This window comes from Emys orbicularis, chromosome 5, assembly GCF_028017835.1.
Source record: "Emys orbicularis isolate rEmyOrb1 chromosome 5, rEmyOrb1.hap1, whole genome shotgun sequence".
NCBI classification, from domain to species: Eukaryota; Metazoa; Chordata; order Testudines; family Emydidae; genus Emys; species Emys orbicularis.
The window spans coordinates 73,273,487-73,293,609 of record NC_088687.1 but is presented as its reverse complement, the minus strand read 5'-3'; positions in this window follow the sequence as shown (position 1 = coordinate 73,293,609).

Here is a 20,123-nt window from a genome sequence, read left to right as displayed (position 1 = left end):
ACCAACAATTTTCTTCCTGTCCTAGAAATCAAAGACCTAATTTTTGTCTTAATTTATACCAGGGTATATCAAGAGTAGCACCAATGTAGTCAATGGTGAGATTAAAATCAGACTAAGCATGCAATATTTCACCGTAACTCACCATTTGGATCGTTACAAGCATGCAAAAAACAGGGAGCTATAATGAAAACAGTTTTGCAACCTTAACTGAAATTAAAAGGCCTGATCCTGCATTCATTACTGGCAAATATCCCACTAAAATCAATGGGGCTTTTTGCCTGAGTAAGGACTCTACAATTCATCCCCTTGCCACCAAAATTGGCATTTTGAAAAGTGATGTTACCTTGGTTTGTACCCACCAGCTGGCATGGGGAGAATGCTAAGTAGATGAATTACTGACTTTTGGGCATGAGCTCCAGACAGGATGATATAGTATATGGACTGCTTCAGTGTAACAGCAAAGGACCCCATGGTCATTGACCGAACACACAATCTGATAAAACTAGTTAACTGTTTCAGCACAATTACTGACTTTGGAAACAGTAATGCAGAAACATACAGCATTACTCTTCAGAAAAATAGTCTGCACATAAAGCATGATTGTTCAAGAGAACATGTCTCTTGAAAGATTTCAGAGTGATCTCCAGTGCTGTCAGTTGGCCCATAAATTCTAAGTACAATTCACAGCAGCAAATATGTGGATTGCTCCTTAGAATGGTCTTTCTTAGAGACGAAAGCTGAAAGGGAATTTGGGTTACGCTGGTGTCTCATTACAGCCATGGACCATATCTTGAAGAGCAAAGAAAAAAAAGAAAAAGTGAATGAAAAAATGAATGAAAGCAGAAATAGCAACTGAATAGTTCATATTTCAATGTGGCATCCAAAAGCTAGTAGCAGTCAAGCTTAGGCTACAGCACAAAACAAATCTAGCTGTGTAAAATATCTGTAACAATTTTAGATTTACAAAACTCTTTAAAATTAACCACTAGGGAGCTAATGAGTAATACTTTTGTGTATCCAATATCCACTTTCAGTTTGCAGAGTGAATGTTTAAAATGTCTCTGGTCTCATCAACTGATCAGATTATTTCTAATTTGTTCTTAAATGTCATACAAAATAAAAACAATATTATTAAATAAGATATTAACTATGTGATATATAAGCCACAGTTATGAGGTTTACACTTCAGCTACAAAAAAAAAAATACTTGCTGCAGCATCATCATTATAGTTAATATCCTGCTGTCACTAAAAAGGGATTTATGTATATAACTCTCCATGCATCGAGATGAGAATATACAGTAGGGATGTTACTGCAGCAGCTCCTGCTTCTGTTTTTATAGGTTCATACGTTCCAAGGCCAGAAGGGATAATTGTGACCATCTAGTCTGACCTCCTGTATAACCCAGGCCATGGAACTTTTGACAAATAATTCCTGTTTGGATTAGAATATCTTTGGGGAAAACATCCAATCTTGATTTCAGATTGGTCAGTGATAGACAATCTCCCCCAACCTTTGGTAAATTGTTCCAATAGTTAATTACCCTCCCTATTAAAATTTTGCAATATTATTTGCAGTCTGAATTTGCCTAACTTCAGCTTCCATTCATTGGATCATGTTATACCTTTGTCTTCTAGAGTTAAGAGCCCATCATTAAATATTTGATCCCCACCTAGGCCTCTTATAAACTATAATGAAGTCATTCCTTAACCTTCTCCTTGTTAAGCTAAATAGATCGAGCTCCTTAAGTTTCTCACTACAAGGTGTGTTTTCCAGACATTTAATAATTCGTATAATCATTCCTCTCTGAACTCTCCCATTGATCAACATCCTTCTTGAAATGTGGACATTAGATCTGGACACACTATTCTAGCAGCAATCGCATCAGTGCCAAATACAGAGGTCGTATAACCTCTCTACTCCTACTCAAGATTCCCCTGTTTATGTATCCAAGGATCATATCCATTTTGTCCACAGTATCGTGCTGGGAGCTCATGTTCAGCTGATTATGCACTATGACCCCCACATCTTTTTCCGAGTCACATTTTCTCAGGATATAGTCTCCCATCCTGTAAATACATTCTTTGTTCCTAGATGTATAGCTTTACATTCAGTCCCATTAAAATGCATATTGTTTGTTTTGCCCAGCTTACCAAGCACTCCAGATGGCTTTGTATCATTAACTTATCCTTTTCATTATTTCATTGATCTTTGCATTTCCTTACTTTTGCAGGTAACGTGGATGCAGTCACATGATGAAAAAGGGTGGTGTGACAATTTTACAGAGATTTGGTGAATCAAGTCTTTTCAAAAAATATTGACATGTACAATAAGGGGGACCCCTCTACTCAGCCTTGGTCCTTGCTATTTCAAATATTGCAGGCTCTGTAGGTGCAGCATACTCTGTTGCAAACATCCCTCAAGTATGTAGAATTGGAAACAAGTGTGATCTAAAAAAGGCAAATTCAAATAAATAATTCAAATCAAGAGTGAGGAATCAGTAAAGCAAAGAAGAGAAGAAAAAAATGAAACATTTCTTCCAACCTTCCACATGTTTTGAGGCAGTGAACAACTCACTTAATCTCTCTGGGCCAAGTTCAGAAGTGATGTGTAAGGCAATAAAATTTAGACCTTCTCTTCACATTAGAAAGATCAATTAATTTTAAGGTCCCTCTATCAGCTGAAATATGCCTTGTGGACACTTGCAATGGTGCTGCAGTCAAATGAAAGGGAGACCACAGTTGACTGAAATTACGTCAATAGCTTGTAGGGCTAAAGGTTCAATCGATTTGAGACCCACTTGCTTTTGTGTCAGTATGGATCCAACACACTAACAAACTATTGTCTTTGACAGCTGTACGATCTACCTTCGTCCAGCAATCTAAGCAGTTCACCAGTTGACAATCCCATGTCTGCCCTCTCCATCATACTCCCTTCAGCAATGCTCCCTCAGCTTACATCCCTTCAAATGTACCCCCACATTACACCCTAATCAGGCTCTCATCTTCACTCCTACACAGCACAAAGGCAATGGAGAATTGCTTTAAATGTGTAAAATCCCTGGTAGAATAAAGCCTGGATAGCCAACTCTATACCACCCATTTTCACGTCCTCAGGAATTTTGGGGTTGGGAGGAACCAGAGTGTGATGAGCTCCTGCAATTCCCAAATGGTGGAACACACTAGCTCAGCGGTTCTCAAACTTCATTGCACTGCAACTCCCTTCTGACAACAAAAATTACTACACAACCCCAAAAAGGGGACAAAAGCCTGAGCCCACCCCAGTCCCACCACCCCGGGTGGGGGGCCAAAGCCAAAGCGCTTCAGCCCCCAAGGTGGGGGCTGTAAACTGAGCCCCACCACCCAGGGCTGAAGCCAAAGCCTGAGCCCCACCACTCAGGGCTCAAGCCCTTGGGCTTGGGCTTCAACCCTGGGCCCCAGCAAGTCTAACGCCAGCCCTGGCGACCTCATTAAAACAGGTCGTGACCCACTTTGGAGTCCCGACCCACAGTTTGAGAACCACTGCACGAGCTGGTATAATTAAGAGCAGCACTTAGGCTATTGTAAATTACACTGGGGCCCTTTTAGCTCCCAGCTAGCTCCAGATCAGGAAAGCAGAAAAGTCTCAGAGCCATCTTCTCCCTCCACCCTCTGAGTGCTGCACCATACACAACTAAGCCAGACCTGGGTATTGGCCCAAGGATTTTCAGTGATTCATTACATCTTCAAGAGACCAGGGCAAGCCAAGGAAATAGGGAAGGAGGAGGACTGGCATGAAAAATTCAGGGAAGTGAAGCAGAAAATCAGAGCAGCAGCAGTTGTCAAGGACAGGCTGGATGCAGATTATTTATCTTCATCACCTACAACTCCCAGATCCCATCTGCTGAAAATGGAGTAATGGGCCCAAGCTGTAAATTGGATCCAGATCCAAATTTCCCACCCTCCCAATGCTTAGGAGCTGCTTGGGCAGGGGTTTAGTTCAGCTCATAATATAGACGGAGACAGACTGCAACACTCTCACTGTACTGTCCTAAAGTTCAGGGGGCTGTGTGGGGCCCATCCCTGCTTCCAAGCAGACACACAAACTGATATAAGAACAAAAGTGTTTACTAAAAACACAACTTGAAATTTATTGTAACTAAAACCACTGTTTAAAGAAAACTGCTTTTACTACTGGTTTCTGTGTACAGTGTGTTCCTTCCCATTAGCCAGGTTGGAAGCATGGTCTTGTGGATAAAGCATTGTTTTGGGATGGAGACAGGCTCAGTTCTAGGTTCACCAACTTCCAATGAAATCTTTGATAATTCACCTAATTAACCCTTTGCCTTAGTTTTCCCATCTGTAAAATGGGGATAATACTTCCCACCATGACAGGGCTGTTGTAAAGGTAAAAACAGTTAAGGATTGTGAATATCTCTGGTGCTATATGGTGATAAGAGCAAGATAGATTACTATTACCCTTATGTTGTGGATCTGACTGCCTCCAATTAGTAAGTTTTATCATTTTTAATATATTAACTATAATATTAAAAATATTTTAAATGTTATTTTATTGTTTGACACAAGACAGATTCTGAATTTTGGGGGGGGGAAATTAACCTTCCTTTAATAAAACTACTTTTTTTTTTTGTTTGGTAAAAACAATTATAGTATCATAATGACTTTTGCCATTTCTCAAAGTTGCATTATAACAAAAGGTCACAGGCTGGTTCTGCTTCCTTTTGTTCTCTGCAAAGCAACATTGTTCTGAAAGAAAGAGCTCAGCTTAAAGGTCAAAATATAAAACCTATTTTACCCCTACTATAGAATATTAAATATTTCCTTCGATTCATAGTTCATCCTTTAGCAGCATGAACAGTTTCAAAAATTCACCCAGCTAATTTGTTGTGTGTGTGTGTGTGTGTGTGTTTTTTTAATATTCTCTATCAAAGGTTTTTGGAGAAAACACTACTGACCGGGCTGAGTCTAAAGACCACAAACCCCAAGAATCTCAAACACCCCACACAAACTGAATTAACCCACCGCAGGTAGGAGTCAGACTGCTCCTGGGGACTATTTTAAACGTTTTCAGAATCCAGTAGATACAGCATGTCTTATTTTCCCCTCAGTGGAAACATTCAGTTTTGCTTAAAGGAGTTATCACAACCACGATTTCCAGGCACTGACTGACATATTCAGTCTTAAATTCATTTACCGTAAAGGGGCTACAGTTAGAGTAGACAAGAACAACATTTTGGTATTGATTGCACCTGTCCCTAACTATGACAACCCTTAAGGCATAGTGTAAGGCCCATTTATTTAGACTAGTTTTATTTTAATCTGTGTTTCTTTTCTGTTTTGTTCATTTTTTTAAATTTGGGATAAACCTTTGAGCTATTGAAGTAGGTGGATGATTGTCAGGGCAGTGGCAGTTTGAGTACCACCAGCTAAAGGCTGTCTGTTTAATTAGAGCTAGTTTGTGCTACCAAGGCATGGTCATGAATGGGGATTAGCATGGAGCCCTGCTACCCCAGAGAAGCTCACAGAGATATGGTGCTCCCTCGATGGCTGTCCAGTGTTGATGGACAGAGTGAATCGATGGCCCTATCTTCTCCCCAGCCCTTTTGGAGAGGTTATCACCCAAGGGTGTGCTATGTTTGAGAAGACTTTGCAGTCTAAGGAATGTGAAGACTAGAACTGTAGCCAACCCCTGTGCAGGGAGCAAAACATGAGGGAGGCTCTTTGAGCTATACATCCTGTAACAATGCAGTATGTTATTCAACTTCTGTATGTGCTGAATTCCAGACAGGTTTTAGACCCTGGTAACGAAGACAAAGTTTGGACTCAAGGTGTGTGGAAGGCTAATGGTGCACTGTTAAGTCTGGGGTTCCCCCCCCCCCACTTGCCCTTTATTGATAAATGCATCCTGTTTAAGATGGACTGTTTCCATATATCATGATATACTCAACTGGGGAGCAGTACCTCTGACATTTTAAGCTTTTTTTTTTTATTGCACGTAACAGTCATGGCACAGATTCATAACTGAATATAAAACAAAATGAGAAGTAGGTAACCCATAGGAATACATGGGGAAAGCAAACAACAAAAAGCAGATACACACTATGGTATTAAGAACCTTCTGATGTATCTGTCTAGAAATTATCCTGATCAGAAAGGCAATAAAAACCAGGCAGTGGCCTGGGAAGCAAAATATTTCATGTCAATAATTTTAATAAGTAGGATAACAAATGGTATAAATACAAGTTCATTAGAAGAAGTCTGCTTGTTATTCAAGCATTTGGTTTCATTAAAGCGGGGGTTCTCAAACTGGGGGTCATGACACCTCAAGGGGTGCGAGGTTATTATGTAGACGTCACGACTAGTCAGCCTCCACCCCCCGCCCCAAACCCCGCTTCAACTCCAGCATTTATAATAGTGCTAAATATAAAAAGGTGTTTCTAATTTATAAGAGGGCTTGCAGTCAGAGGCTTGCTGTGTGAAAGAGGTTACAAATACGAAAGTTTGAGAAACACTGCATTAAAGATATGAAGAGGACAGAGTAATATAGCATTGGATTGAGGACTGACTGTCCTATCCAAATTAAACACTACATCATTTGTAGTGTTTGCTATGCATGGGGTTTTCTAACATGAAACAGTTGACAAACTCATGCCAAAGGACTAGGATACTTATGCATAGAAATACTGTGTGTGTGTGTGTATGCCTACAAAATGAAAGCTATATGACTAATCAAGACAAGAATGTGGATGTGACTTTCCCCCCCTTTTTTTGTTTCTTACAGAAGGCAGTGAGTCAGACTCTCACATCCACTCTTTATACTGATGTAAGTCAGTGGTGCAAGTGAGGTCAAAACCTGACCCTATGCAGAGTATTTTTGTTTGATAAAACAGATTTTTATGGGTGAGAAAGAAACCATTTCCTTGACAGAAAAACAAGTGGCATTCTAACTTCCAGGACTTAGGAGTGAAATGAAGGTTTTCCACTCTCTTGGGTCTATGATTAGGGTACCGAAGGGTAGAAATCTCAGAGCTATGGCTAGGGTTGCACAATGGACATCTCCCCTAGGTTTGCGTTAGTTTTCCAAAGGGGAGGTCTCACTGCATTAGGGTTGCAAATGGGAGGACTCTCAGACCTAGGGTTAGGGTTCCAAAGGTGAGGTCTTCACAGGTTCAGGTTGGCGTTGCAGAGGGGAGCACTCCCTGGGTTAAGGTTGGATTCCAAAGGGCAAGCCTCTCTTTCCCTCGGGTTAGAGTTCCAAAGGGGAGGTGTCTCTGAGCAAGGGATAGCATTTCCAAGAGTATGGCTTTAGGAGCTAGGATTAGAGTTCAAAAGGGTGGGGCTCTTAGAGCTGAGTTAGGATTCCAAATGGGAGCAATCCCAGAGCTCGTGTTAGGGCTCCAAAGGGAAGGGCTATCAGAGCTAGGGTTAGGGATCCAAAGAGGACATGTCCCAGGGTTAGGCTTCTAGTGAGGAAGACTCTGAGCTAGGGTTAGGTTTCCAAACTGTAGGGCTCTTGCAACTAAGTTTAGGGTTCTAAAGGGAAGGTCACAGCCATTTAGAGTTCCAAACTGGAGGTCTCTCAGAACTAGGGTTGGTGATGCAAATGGGAGGGCTCTCGCAGCTAGGCTTAGGATTCCAAAGGGGAGGTCTCCTCAGATATAGGACTCTTGGAACTCAGGTTAGGTTTCCAAATGGTAGGACTTCTCAGGATATTGTTGGCGTTCCAAAAGGCAGGACTTCCTGGGCTTGGGTTAGGGTTCCAGAAGGTAGAGCTTTCGGAGTTAGTGCTAGGATTAAAGAAGGCAGGATTTCCCAGCCTAGGTTTAGGGTTCCCAAAGATAGGACTTCTCTAGATAGGGTTAAGGCTCCAGAGGGTAGGTCCTTCAGGGCTAGGGTTACCTTTGCAATTTCTCTTTAGACAGACATCCATCAACCATTATTATAACAAAATACAAGTAGCAACCTGACCAACAAATATTTCTACAACAATATACCAAGTTTGGTTTAGTTGTCTGACTTTCCAAACACTGCCCACTACTGGTTGTAATGTTACTATCAGGCATGCTCAAATCTACATAATAGTGTCTCACATGGCTGAAGCCATAGGCTTCAACCTACAGGTACCATGTAAGCCCCGGTGAAAAGGAGAAAGAGAAGAGAGGGGTAAGAGACAGGGTCAAGGGAAAGAAGAGCCGTCTAGAGAGGGAGAAGTAGATCAGAAGAAATGAAGAGGGGAAAAGACTAGAACAGAGAAGAATATATAGAAAAGGGGGGGAAATGAAGACGGAGAAGGAATAAAATAGTGAGAGAACAATGAATGATGTCACAATCCCACCAGCCAGTGAACACCACCTTATGGTCAGTAGTCACAAAGGCTTCTGCCAAATCTAAAAAAATTAGCACGTCGATTTCTCCAGAGATTTTGCCTTTTGTCCTGAAGATTTCCTATGGGATGACACATAGTTTCTTAGTCAGAAAGAGTTCACAAGTGAAGAGTTATTTTTTTCTCTTCACTTACGAAAGACCAGCCAAAAGAAGACAAAAATAGACTAATCTCTTTTTACATGCACATTTTGTGCTCAGCTCTATTTAGTATCATACCATCTGGGCCCATTTTATTTTTTTCATCTGACATCAGCTAAATTGGGAAGAATGAGCAGGCCACTGTGTTTTCTCCTTCATTTAGACACCCAACTAAATTCTTACTTATCTTCACCACATGCCACTGAAGAGCCAACATTTTCCCACAGAATCACCAATATAACAGACAATTGTGACAATTTTAGACAACACTTAACTATTTACAGAAAATACAATTTACTTTCAATAGTAGTGTCTTTCACAGCCAGTGGAATGATCCAACACAAAAAATATTTTCAATCAGCATGATATTGCCTTCAAGGGGTATGTTTATAAACAAAATAAAGTAAGTAAAATAGAAAAACCTCAGGTTTGACCCAGTTCTAGGACATCGGCAGTAGAGCCTGAAATTCCTGAATTCATCCTTTCTACTTTGTCTTCCCAGCAGCCCCTCTTATCAGCCTTTCCCTGAGTACCTGTAAAAGGAAAGGAATAAGCTCAGCTGAAGTTAGCCCTTTGCTCAGCAAGGACCAGGCAGTACCCCTGTTAAACAGTCACAGTTATAAAATATCAGTGAAGACCTTCAGTTTCAGTTTCAAACTATTTTTACCGAAAAAATCCCAGGTTTTACAAAAAGTATTTGTTTTTTTCCCGATTTTCCCCCTATTTTTGTATCAAATATATAAAAATAATTTATTTTATTATGAAAATACAATACATTGCATGAAATATATGTATTACAATAATACATTAGTCTCTGTGTATATGCAAATCTGTCCGTTGAAGTAAGGCTCTGAGATGCACACAAACAGGCACCCACGCAAGCTCTGAAGTGCATGAGTGCACATCTGGAGGTACTGATGAATCTCACACCCACCACGTATACATTTCAAGCTGTTAGCAGATAAAGGTTAAATATCTGACATACTAAAATGGAAAGAAAACAAAAATCAGAATATGTTTCAGAACACAAGGAAGTAGTCGGAAGTTTAAAAAACAAGAACAGGAGAAAAGGATGAAGTTGAGTGTATGTGCTGCAAAAGGTGTGGCCCAATTATTAAATGTAAATATTTATAGGCTAATAGTTCTAAGTCTACAACAGTAAATGAAAATGAAAAGTTTTATTTGGTGATTAGAAATATCTTGTTTTCTTAAACTCAGAGGTGGCATTGTGTTTTGAGTTCTGTTTTAGTTCTGCAGCAAACCACATTGAACTCCATTCAAATCTATTGAATATTTTTTTCCTGTCCACCAAAATAAACCCCGATATTTATCCAGAAAAATTATTAATAGTTTTTTCCACCGATTTTCATCTGTTTTTGTTGTAGTAATGAACACTGAAATTCCCAGGGAAAATTAAATAAAGTAAAAACTGAAAACAAAGGACCCTAAATAGTGGAAACCAAAATCCAGGCATAAAAATTACACCTACATTCTGAATTGTTGGCATCTACAAGTAGGATTTATGCAGACTATAACTATATTTATTATTATAGGCAGGACTGTTAGTCTATTAAAGTTGCCCAACATTTTCCATTATAGGAGTCTGCTTTCAGTTGCTTAGAACTTTGCTAAATTTTAATTGTATCAGGTGAAGTTTTCCATCCTAGGTGTCCACCTAAGGCTGCATTTAGGGGAGGGCGAGATTTCAGCCAAAAGGCTAGAGAAAACACATTATGCCACATTAAAAATTCTGGTGACCTTCGCTTTGAAATGTTCTAGCACCCCACCCACGCCTTGGAAGAAGGACTTGATATTTGGCTGGGGGTAGCCTTTGTGTCAGGGATATGCCTTTTACCATCCCCATGAAAATCCACCCACATTTGGCAAAATCATACGCCTTGTACAGATCTTCAAAAATTCAGTACACACTGACCATGCTCCAGTCTCGGGTTAAGCAGGATTCACCCTGTGATTGCAGCTTTAGGCTGCTGGGGGCTGGGCCAGGCACCAGAACTGAACAGAGGGGCTGTATTTCCTGTGTCTGAATGCTCTCCTCCATTGGCTTAACGTGCAGGAGGAAGCCTCCTGATTTGAATGCAGAGGGGACAAGAACTAGACCTGCAGAGGGGCAGGCATAGTATTGTAACCCTTCTGCCCATCTAAGTTGGCAGCAACAAGGGCCGGGTTCTGTATCTAGGGGTTCCATTTCAATAACGCAATGCAAAACCGGCTCGAGCCCCCACCCAGTGACCTGGGACAATTACATACCACCCCCTGGGCGCCTCTAAGAGGCAATACTTCCCCTCTCGCAAGCACGGAGTCTGAGTGTAGCAGAAAATGTTTAATAACATGAGGTAAACGACATCAGCATTAAATTGGAAAAAACACCACAAACAGGATTCCTAACACAAACCATGAGCGAAAGACCCACCCCAGCAAATTGGGCCGTGTCCTTTCCCTTTGGTTCTTGAATCCAGCAACCCAAAAATCACCCAGAGTCCCCAAAGTCCAACATCCCCAAAGTCTCTTGGGTCCAGCAACCACCCAAAGTCCCAAAAGTCCAACAACCCCCAAAGTCTCTGTCCCTGGTCAGTCCAGCCCCAGAGTAAAAGGGGGGGGCACGCAAGGTGTTAAGGGGCACCTTACGTGATCCGAGGCCGACCGGCCGTCTCTCCATGGGGTTCCGCCACAGCCTTCACCATGAGCCAGTCCATTTCCTGCCGTCCCACAAACTGCTCTGCTCTACGAGCTGCTCCGCTCACCGACCTGTGAGCCGCTCCAGACGGTCCCGCAAACAGCTCCGCTTGCCATTCCTTGGGCCACTCCAACCGTCCCCGCAAGGCTCCGCGCCGCTCGCTGCTCCTCCAGCTGTCTCCGCAAATTGCTCCACCAGCCGCTTAGCAATATAGCTTCAGGCTCCCCCACTAGTTAACACAGCACTCAGTGATCTCAGCTCTTAGTAATTTTATCTCTTTTGTGATTTCAGCTCATAGTAGGGGAGCCCCAGTGCTGGTGCACCATTGACCCAAAGTGAATTCAGCTCAGCAGCCTGTAATTAGACTCCTAATGGAATCAAAGTTAGCTCTGACATTCAACAGTGGAGAAAGGAGATGGTGCAATTGGTGTTTCAGACCCTCAAAAGGGGCTCATACCATCAGATACAAATACCTGTCCCCATCCTCTCTCAATTCACTGGGTTGTGGAACCCATGTCCCTTGTCTAGCGAGTGGTACTTAGGTGATGGTGAGATCCTCTGTCATAAAACAGTTTCATTGTCCTTGATTCACATAATCAGGGTAACAACACTTTATTCCTCCTGCCCCAATAACAGAGAAACTGGGGATCCCACCCCATCCAAAGTAACCACTATCAGTTGCTGTTGTCTCATGCCAGGCGGGTGGGTGTGCCTATGCAAACAAGATCAGCCCCTGGAGTTCTTTTCCACACTCGCCATAATTCACCACCAGATGTCAGGGTAGAGCTCATCCTGACTCTGCTTACAGTGTATTGGAGCAAGGAACCCAGGGTGGGTGGGATGACAGGACTGGGACTGCAGACTGGTAGAAGGGAGGGGAAGAGGCCAACTGGGAGCCACAGTGGATGACAAAGAATGACTGGGGGACAGGTGGGGGAGGGGGGAGTCTGGGAGCCAGAGGGATGTGGAGGATTCATTAGATCAAGGAACCATTAGATCATATCTAGTCTGATCTCAAAAGGAGACTGGGGACCAATGGGGCAGGGTGAGGAAGTGAGGGGAAACATATCTGATGAGGAGCCAAGCTGCAGCAGGAGAACTGAGACTGGCTGGGCAAAGAGACTGAGTTGCAGAAGGGGGGGCAGGGAAAGGTGATTGCTTGAGGAGCCCAGAGAGAACCTACCCCAATGGTTCCCAGTCTCAAACATAGGGAGGAGGCTGGGGGGGGAGGGTGCACAGATTTGACAATGAGCAGCCAGTGGGAGAGGTGGAAGGGGACTAGCTGTGAGGAGTGAGGGGAGGACTGGAAGTGGCAGGAACAGGTCAGAAAGGGTCAAATTTGGGAGGGAAATGGGCTGAAGAGTCTTTTCCAACTAGAGAACACTCTCCTCCAAAGCCTGGACTAGATCCCAAGATTCTGGAGTCTCACCCTTCCTCTCCTGTCAACAAGTGTGTCACATGCACACTTTGCTAGTGTATCTCCCACAAAGGTCATGAGTGCTGGTTTATACAGAGGATTATAAACCTACTAACTGATAGCTGTAGATCAAGTGGCAGAGGTCTGAGGTGGATCTAAAGGTTCTCGCCCTGCTGATGACCCATGTGTGCGTCAGTATGATGTTGTGTGATAGGCTTTGGGTTTTTTTTCCCAGTTTGATTATTAAAAATCCAGAAGTTACTCAAAGTTTAGATTTAAAGTAACAGAAGAGACTCTGAAGGTACTATATGCCCTGACTCACCATTTATACAATAATATTCCAGCAACATTACTTTAATTGTAGTGTTTTAAAAACTTAAACTGATCACTTTAATTCTATGGGGGGTTTTTGGTCCTGCCTGCAGACAGTGGGCACTGTAGGGAAGCGTGCAATCAGTCAGTTTGTAGCAAGAAGCCTAGAGTAAGGTGGTTGAGTTGTGCCTTTGTTTTAGGGAGCCGCCCACTTTGAGTGAGTTTGTATATTGTTCTAAAGTCTAAGAAATAAACGAGTGTTGCATTGCAACCTTCCAGCAAGAGTATTTGATGTTTTTATTTAATTTCTTTTTCACAGAATACATACAAACAAAAAAGAGTGACCATGTCAGCAGGAACTCAGCCAGACAGACACCTGCAAAGCCTCCTTCCTACCCCTTTGTCATTGTGGGAAGAACACTCCAAAAACCCTTTCAAACTGGTGTAATTGGCAATGTGCCTAGATAGTCATCAAATTCAGGGTATTTTGGATCAAGAAGGGGAGCAAGTTCCAGAATCCTACAGCTCTCTCAGAGAACAGCTGCCACCCCCCACTTTTTTTTTTTTTTTTTTTTAAATAATGAGAGGGATCCAGTTTGGGAGCCCCTGCTGACCACAGTATGACACAGGAAGAGAGAATTGTTCAGGTATGCCAGTCCCAGGCCATTCCACTCAGACTACTAGAGGCAGAGTTGCAAACTTCACCTATCCCTTCAGTAATGGCCTACATGAAACTTGGAGGGAGGAGCACAGGTTGCAGGAAGGAAGAGTCTGAGGAAGGCACCTGGAGTCAGTCAGTTTGCACATGACTGGAATACTAGCTGCCCTTGCACCATCTCTATAAATAGTTTTTAATAAAGAGCCAGTTTAATTTTAGAAACATGGAGTCCTCTCCAGTTATTACCAACACACAGTACATCAAACACTTTAGCTACAGCCAAAAGAAAAAGCTCTGGTACACTGTGAAACGGTTTTCTGGGATCACAGCTGGAAGTGAGCTAAGGGTCCCTTTCCTGCACTTACCAGTTGTACATGGTCAGATTGCTCAGAAATAAATACGTTTGTTAGTCTTTAAGGTGCCACAAGTACTCCTGTTCTTTTTGCGGCTACAGACTAACACGGCTGCTACTCTGAAACCTGTCAGAAAACACTGGGTCACTAATGATGCAGCAGCATTCTCAGAGAAACTGTCTCTTTCCCAATAGCATCCCATCTTTGCTAGGATCCACATAACTTAAAGCTCAGAGCTGGAACAAGCTAGGTATTGGGAGGGCAGGGTCTGAATGAACCCAATGTAGATTTTACTGGGGGGGAAAAAAACCCACACATTTCTCCTTCATCAAGCATCCTTTGTTCCCTTCTTTTCATGAGCTGTGGAACATGTGCAGATCTGGCATTCCTCAGCTCTGTCTGGTCAGGGTCCAGGCAGTAGCACTCCCAAACATTCACCACTTTCCCGAGAATATTTTACCCACTTTGTCCCCTAAAAAAAAACCCCACACTTTAAAATGTAGATACTAGGGGAGGGAAATATTACCCACAAAGGTGAAAGTTTACAGTCAATTGGAATTTGTGAATTTCACGAAGTGCTGCCAAGGGACAATTGTCAATCTTCAAAATGGTGGAGAGGAATTTTGTCATCAATTAAAGCATGAATGCCAATGGCCCAGTCTCACTTTGCAATTAATACAGCCAGTTGAAAAACTGTCTGAGGAAAGGGACAAAATATTTGAACGGACTTTTTCCCCCATATTGGTAAAGCCTCTGTAAATCTGGCCTGGAGTCCTTCAAATCAGTTAGAATATCAAGGTTAAAAGCACAAGTAACCAGCAGCAAACCCATACTGGGCAAACAATACATTTTAACAAACTCTTTTACTGAAATGTTATTTAACCAAGAATAACTACTACTGAGATTTATATCTGCCTTCTAGAGAAGGTCCTGCTATAGAGGGCCACTGTACAAGCACAAAGTCATGTTGTATAACTACAGTCTTATTCATAGACTGAAAGAACAGGGCTGAGCATATCTAGGATGCAAAATTACAGTGTACAATAAAGTAGCTAGCACATCTATAAGAAATTATGGTTAAAAAGAACCCTATGTTAATTATAAGGGCTATGTACTCACCTCAAAATGTGCATGGAACATCTATTGACGAGAACGGACACATCAATGGCAGAATGACCCTACACATCATTTGGTACTTTCCAGTGGTGGAATTTTAGGGAGGAGAAGTGTGAATTGTCCATATGCTGCAAACAGACACAAATCACACACGTACCCCCGGGGAGATGGAACTGGGTGTCTGGTCCTTCAGGTCCAAAATCACCAAGTCTGGATTACTTGATTATTAATAAATACCTAGATGTAATATCACACTTTTCATCCATAGATCTCAACATACTTAAAGGAAAACTCTTAGCTGAAAAAAATAGCATCTAACATCCTCTTTTTGACCTAGCAATTAGAGAGCAGCATTATTCACTCACACAAAGCCAGTACATTAAAGGACAGAGGTCTCAAGAAACTGGAATGCTTGACAAGTGGCAACTCAGAAGAATTTGGAATCCAAACAATGCTGCACTTCTTGCCTTCTCCAGTGCCTCAGATCCTCCAACACCATTTTGAGCCACCCTCTGTAGGAGGGTGCTGCTGGCCTCCCTTAGCATATCAGCATGGCTGCCTTAGGGATTCTACTGCTATTGGTTCTATCCTCTGTATATCTGCTTGCCTGAAGTTGGTGGAGGTATGGAATGAATATTAACCCAGCTGAGTAGCATTACCTTCTGTGGACATCTGCCCATTTCTGAGGAGACCAGCATCTATTCAGATTTCCTCCCAACAATCTCTGTGCAGCCCTGCCTCTTCATACCTTGTAGCAGATAGAATCAGAACGCTTTTTGTGATGAGGGGATTTTCCCCGTCTGACATATAAAAAGGTTCATTTGAAGCTATAATGAAAGAAGATACCAGTGACAAAATGTTGACAGGAAGAAACCTGGAAAGCAGTGATAGGGTAACACTGACAGCTAGTCTAGTACTGAGAAGCATACCAAGAGACATGAAGTCACTCACATGACAGGGAGGTAACAGTCCCTCCCTTCAAGGCTCTTGGAACACTGTGTTCTTTCTGGGCCCTTCATTACCACAGATATGCTGTCAAACTATAGGGAGTTCAGAAGAGTAACAAAAATTGTTAGGGTTCTGGAGAGATGATTTATGAGGAGAGAGATTAAGAGAGATCAATATGTGGAGCTTGGCTAAATGACAGGTACGGGGTGGGAGGGGTGAGAATCTATGAATATTTGATAGGTGTAAACACTAAGGAGAGCGGGTTTATTTAGTGTGGCACACAAGGGTACAATTAGAAGTAATTAAATTAAATCCAGAATGGGAAAATGTAGGCTGAGGAACTTCCTGACTGAGATCTACTGGCCTGTGGAATAATTTTATCCTGAAAAAAGCCTCACTCGGCACATTTCAAACTAGGGTGGATAAAACCTTCGTAAATGTACAATAGGGAACAATTCGACATTGGCAGGAAGATGGACTAGCTGACCTAATTGGTCTTTTCAATCTTTAGGTCCTCTGACTCACAATAAATCACTAAAAGTCTCCCATTTTTGTGATTTTCCTCATGTTTGCAGAATAATTATAGTGTACTAGGTCAAGCAAGGTCAGCCCAAGACAAAGACACTGACATTCTCAGTTATAGACATTCAGATACTGTGGTGATTGGTGCCATATAAGAACATAGAGCTAGATGGACTACATTCCCACACAGGGGAATAAGAAACTCCCTTTCACAGTCTGATTGGACACACAGGAATAAGCAGCCACACAGCTCCCATTTACTCCCTCCCTAGAGAATGTGGGTAGGGATTGTGAAGAGCCTCAATTATGCCCCCTCCCCCCACACACACACACCCCTGTCCCAATATGAAAACTGATTTGGCATAGGGGCTTTCATTTATTGCTATGGTTTATCTGACTCACTCACACAGACAAGGGGGGTGGGGGACATAATTGAGCCTCACAGGGATGTCCCTGAAATATAATGCCTCCTGAGGGAGTGCAGCTTATGATCACCCCAACTCAGGATTATGCCTGCCAACACAATCTAGTTGTAAATAGATGGCTATATCCCAGTAGATTAGCAGGAGATAAGCTACCTTTTGACATATGCAATTGTTACTAAAACAGCTTTTACTAGTACAGTTTACATATACGATGACACTGCCAGAGGAAGCTGCATCATGGAGACAGTTTGCATTTTGCATTCTGGGAGGAATGCAGAAATGTGGTACTCAATTACCCCAAAGACTTACACTAAGTGCCTAGTGGTCCTACAGTTCTTGGGTGTACTGCCACTTGAGTTTAGCTCTGAAGGACTAGCAAAACTTTACCCACTTTTTTTGCTGTAAAATGATGATTAGTATTGGGTGCCAAGAACATCAAGATGGCCCAAGTGGGGATAGTAGGTGGTATCCAACCCATACCAAATCTCCCATACCAATTCTGACCATCATGATTTTTCATAAGTATCAGAAGTATCATATCTAGAAGGATTTTTCTGAGATTACAAAAGTTTAGGCCAATAGCTTTGCCCCAAACTGTATTTCGTTTTGTGGGTACAGTATCTGATGCAATTAATCATAATGCCAGTGCCATAGGTCAAATAGACAAATTTCCAAAACTAGCCAGGGGACATGTATCCTATTTTAAACTATGTAAGCCTTTCAGGGAAGAAACCTTTGTAATTTTGTCCTGTATAACTCTCAGCAATTGCTGTCAATTAACAGATAAATAATGATTAGTACTCTATGCTAATTAGCGAGATACATCTGCTATGTTTCCAAAAGTAAAACATTTTATTCACAGTTATAGCTTGTATGGTTTTTAAAAGGACATTTCCAGAGTAGTTTCCTTAATCAAACTTGAAGTTTACTGGAATCTAATTTAGATTATTAGGTCCCATTCCTTCCCTAATTTACATACAAACACTGTTCTCTTTTAAACATACCATAAGGTTATCTTAAATAAGTAGTCAAATGGGAAAGAATAGAGTAATCGGAGTAATCTAAGAGGTAAAACAATTACTGCTGCCACAGTTCTGGTCCACTAATTGTCTTCGCTTCTTAAACTCTTAAGAGAAAAAGCTCCAAAGTGTCAATGCAAACATGTGTTTGCACGTGTGTACGCTCTGTTGAATAGAATATGACAAATCTAGTGAACTGATTGTCAGTATGCAACCGTCTCACCTTTCAGTAGCTAAGATTGAAACTTCCTAAGTCAAGAGTAAGGGTTATGCCTTGCAGTGTCATTTTCTCGTTCCTCCATTCATATTCCCATGTCAGCAGGAACAGTATAAGAATCTGACTAACAGAACAGACATTGCATTAGGACAGGATCTTTTCTTATATGATCCATGAGGTGGTCTTCGTGGTGTTAAAAAGGGATGTGAAACTTTAAGTGAGCCATAGTGTTTATATAATCATAAAGAATGCAAACTAGTGTGTTGTCAAGGTCAAAAAGAAACAAGCCTGAGGCTCACAAAAAACACAAGAGGGCAGAGAGAGGGAGATTCAAAATACAAATCCAAAAACAAACAAACAAAAAAAGTTCTATAAAAAAAAAAAAGAAGCATTTTACTTCTGACATGGTCTGAAAAGACACTGACATGGGAGTGTGCTCCTCTTCTCCTAATGAGGTCTGTTCTCTCAGTTAGAAAACTGCATTGATTTCTCTGTTTAACTGTATTCCAGCTCGCTTGCACTCCTCCTCCATATATATAAAAACACATACTCTTTACAGAAAAAGAATTTGATATATAAAAATAAATTGTTTTTCTGTAAAGCCTTCTTTTAATGAAACACAATATTATCTAAAACAATTTTATAGGTTATCACCAAATCTTTCTTCCAAATTGACACCTATTTTTGTCACCTAAAGTTCTTGTCTACAGAAAGCTAGGCAAGGGATTAAATTTTGCATATGAAAAAGTCGGGGGGGGGGGGGAGACCATTTTTCTAATTTTGTTCAGAAGAAACGTGAAACATCTTTGGGTGAAGAATATTCCAGTACCTGATCCATGCAAGCCCTCTTCTGCATATAGTGCATGCAAGCCTCTTCAAGTTATATATCCAGGATATTTAAAAACAGTTTAGATCATGACAATCTGCTGAGTTCTGTGGACTTGTGACATCTTTACAAAGTGATGTTTTGACATTGAAATGACTGAATATTTCCCTTGTAGAATGTGCATGTAATTTATTTAGTGAAAAATAAGTTTCTCAGACATAATTACAGTATTTTACTGTAAGTCTGTTCTACCCAAGGGGTCTGTTAATAGTGTTCCAATATGTTAAGGGCTGTTATAATGAGGACTGTGATCAATTCTCCATGTCCTTCGAAGGCAGGACAAGATGTAATGGGTTTACTCTGCATCAACAGAGATTAGGTATCAATCCATGTGGTAAAGTTAAATAGCAGTATATGCAAAAGGGAACTACTTTTATGCAGTGTAATTACTTTGTGGAACTCACTGCTGTAGGACATCAGTGAAGCAACTAATTTAATAAAATTCAAGAAAAGCATAAGTTATGTATATGAATAAATGGCTAAAACCTGAAGTCTTCATCTCAGTTTCTACTCTTATAGAATACAAAAACTGGGATTTGCATAAGTAGGGACATCAGGATTTGGACCAAGAACAATACCATCTAACTATACCGGATACAATTAAATTATACAAACTATTAAGCCTGATGTTTTAGGAAAAAATAAAAAATTCCACCCACCACTGCCTGCGCCTCCACCAGGGTAAGTATTGAACAGTTAAGTGAATTACTTGGGGTTGGCAATATGACTTCCTCTGAAGCTTTAGTATAAGCTATTGTCACTAAGCTATTGGACTACATTGACCACTGGCTGTTCCATTGTGGCTGTTGATTTTGTTTTTTGAGAGTGACTCAAGATAGCCAATATGTCCTCCTTTCCAGCTCACTCTTTAGTGAGAATGTGGAGTCTGAAAGGAAACAAGATATTTTCATGATGTCACTTTTCTAAAAAGAGTAAGAGGGCTGGGGGACAGAAGGTTGCATTGGAAGAAAGGTTATGATCAAGTGGGTCTGCCCATGTTGGAATTTGCATACTCTTGGTATGTTGTCTTCAC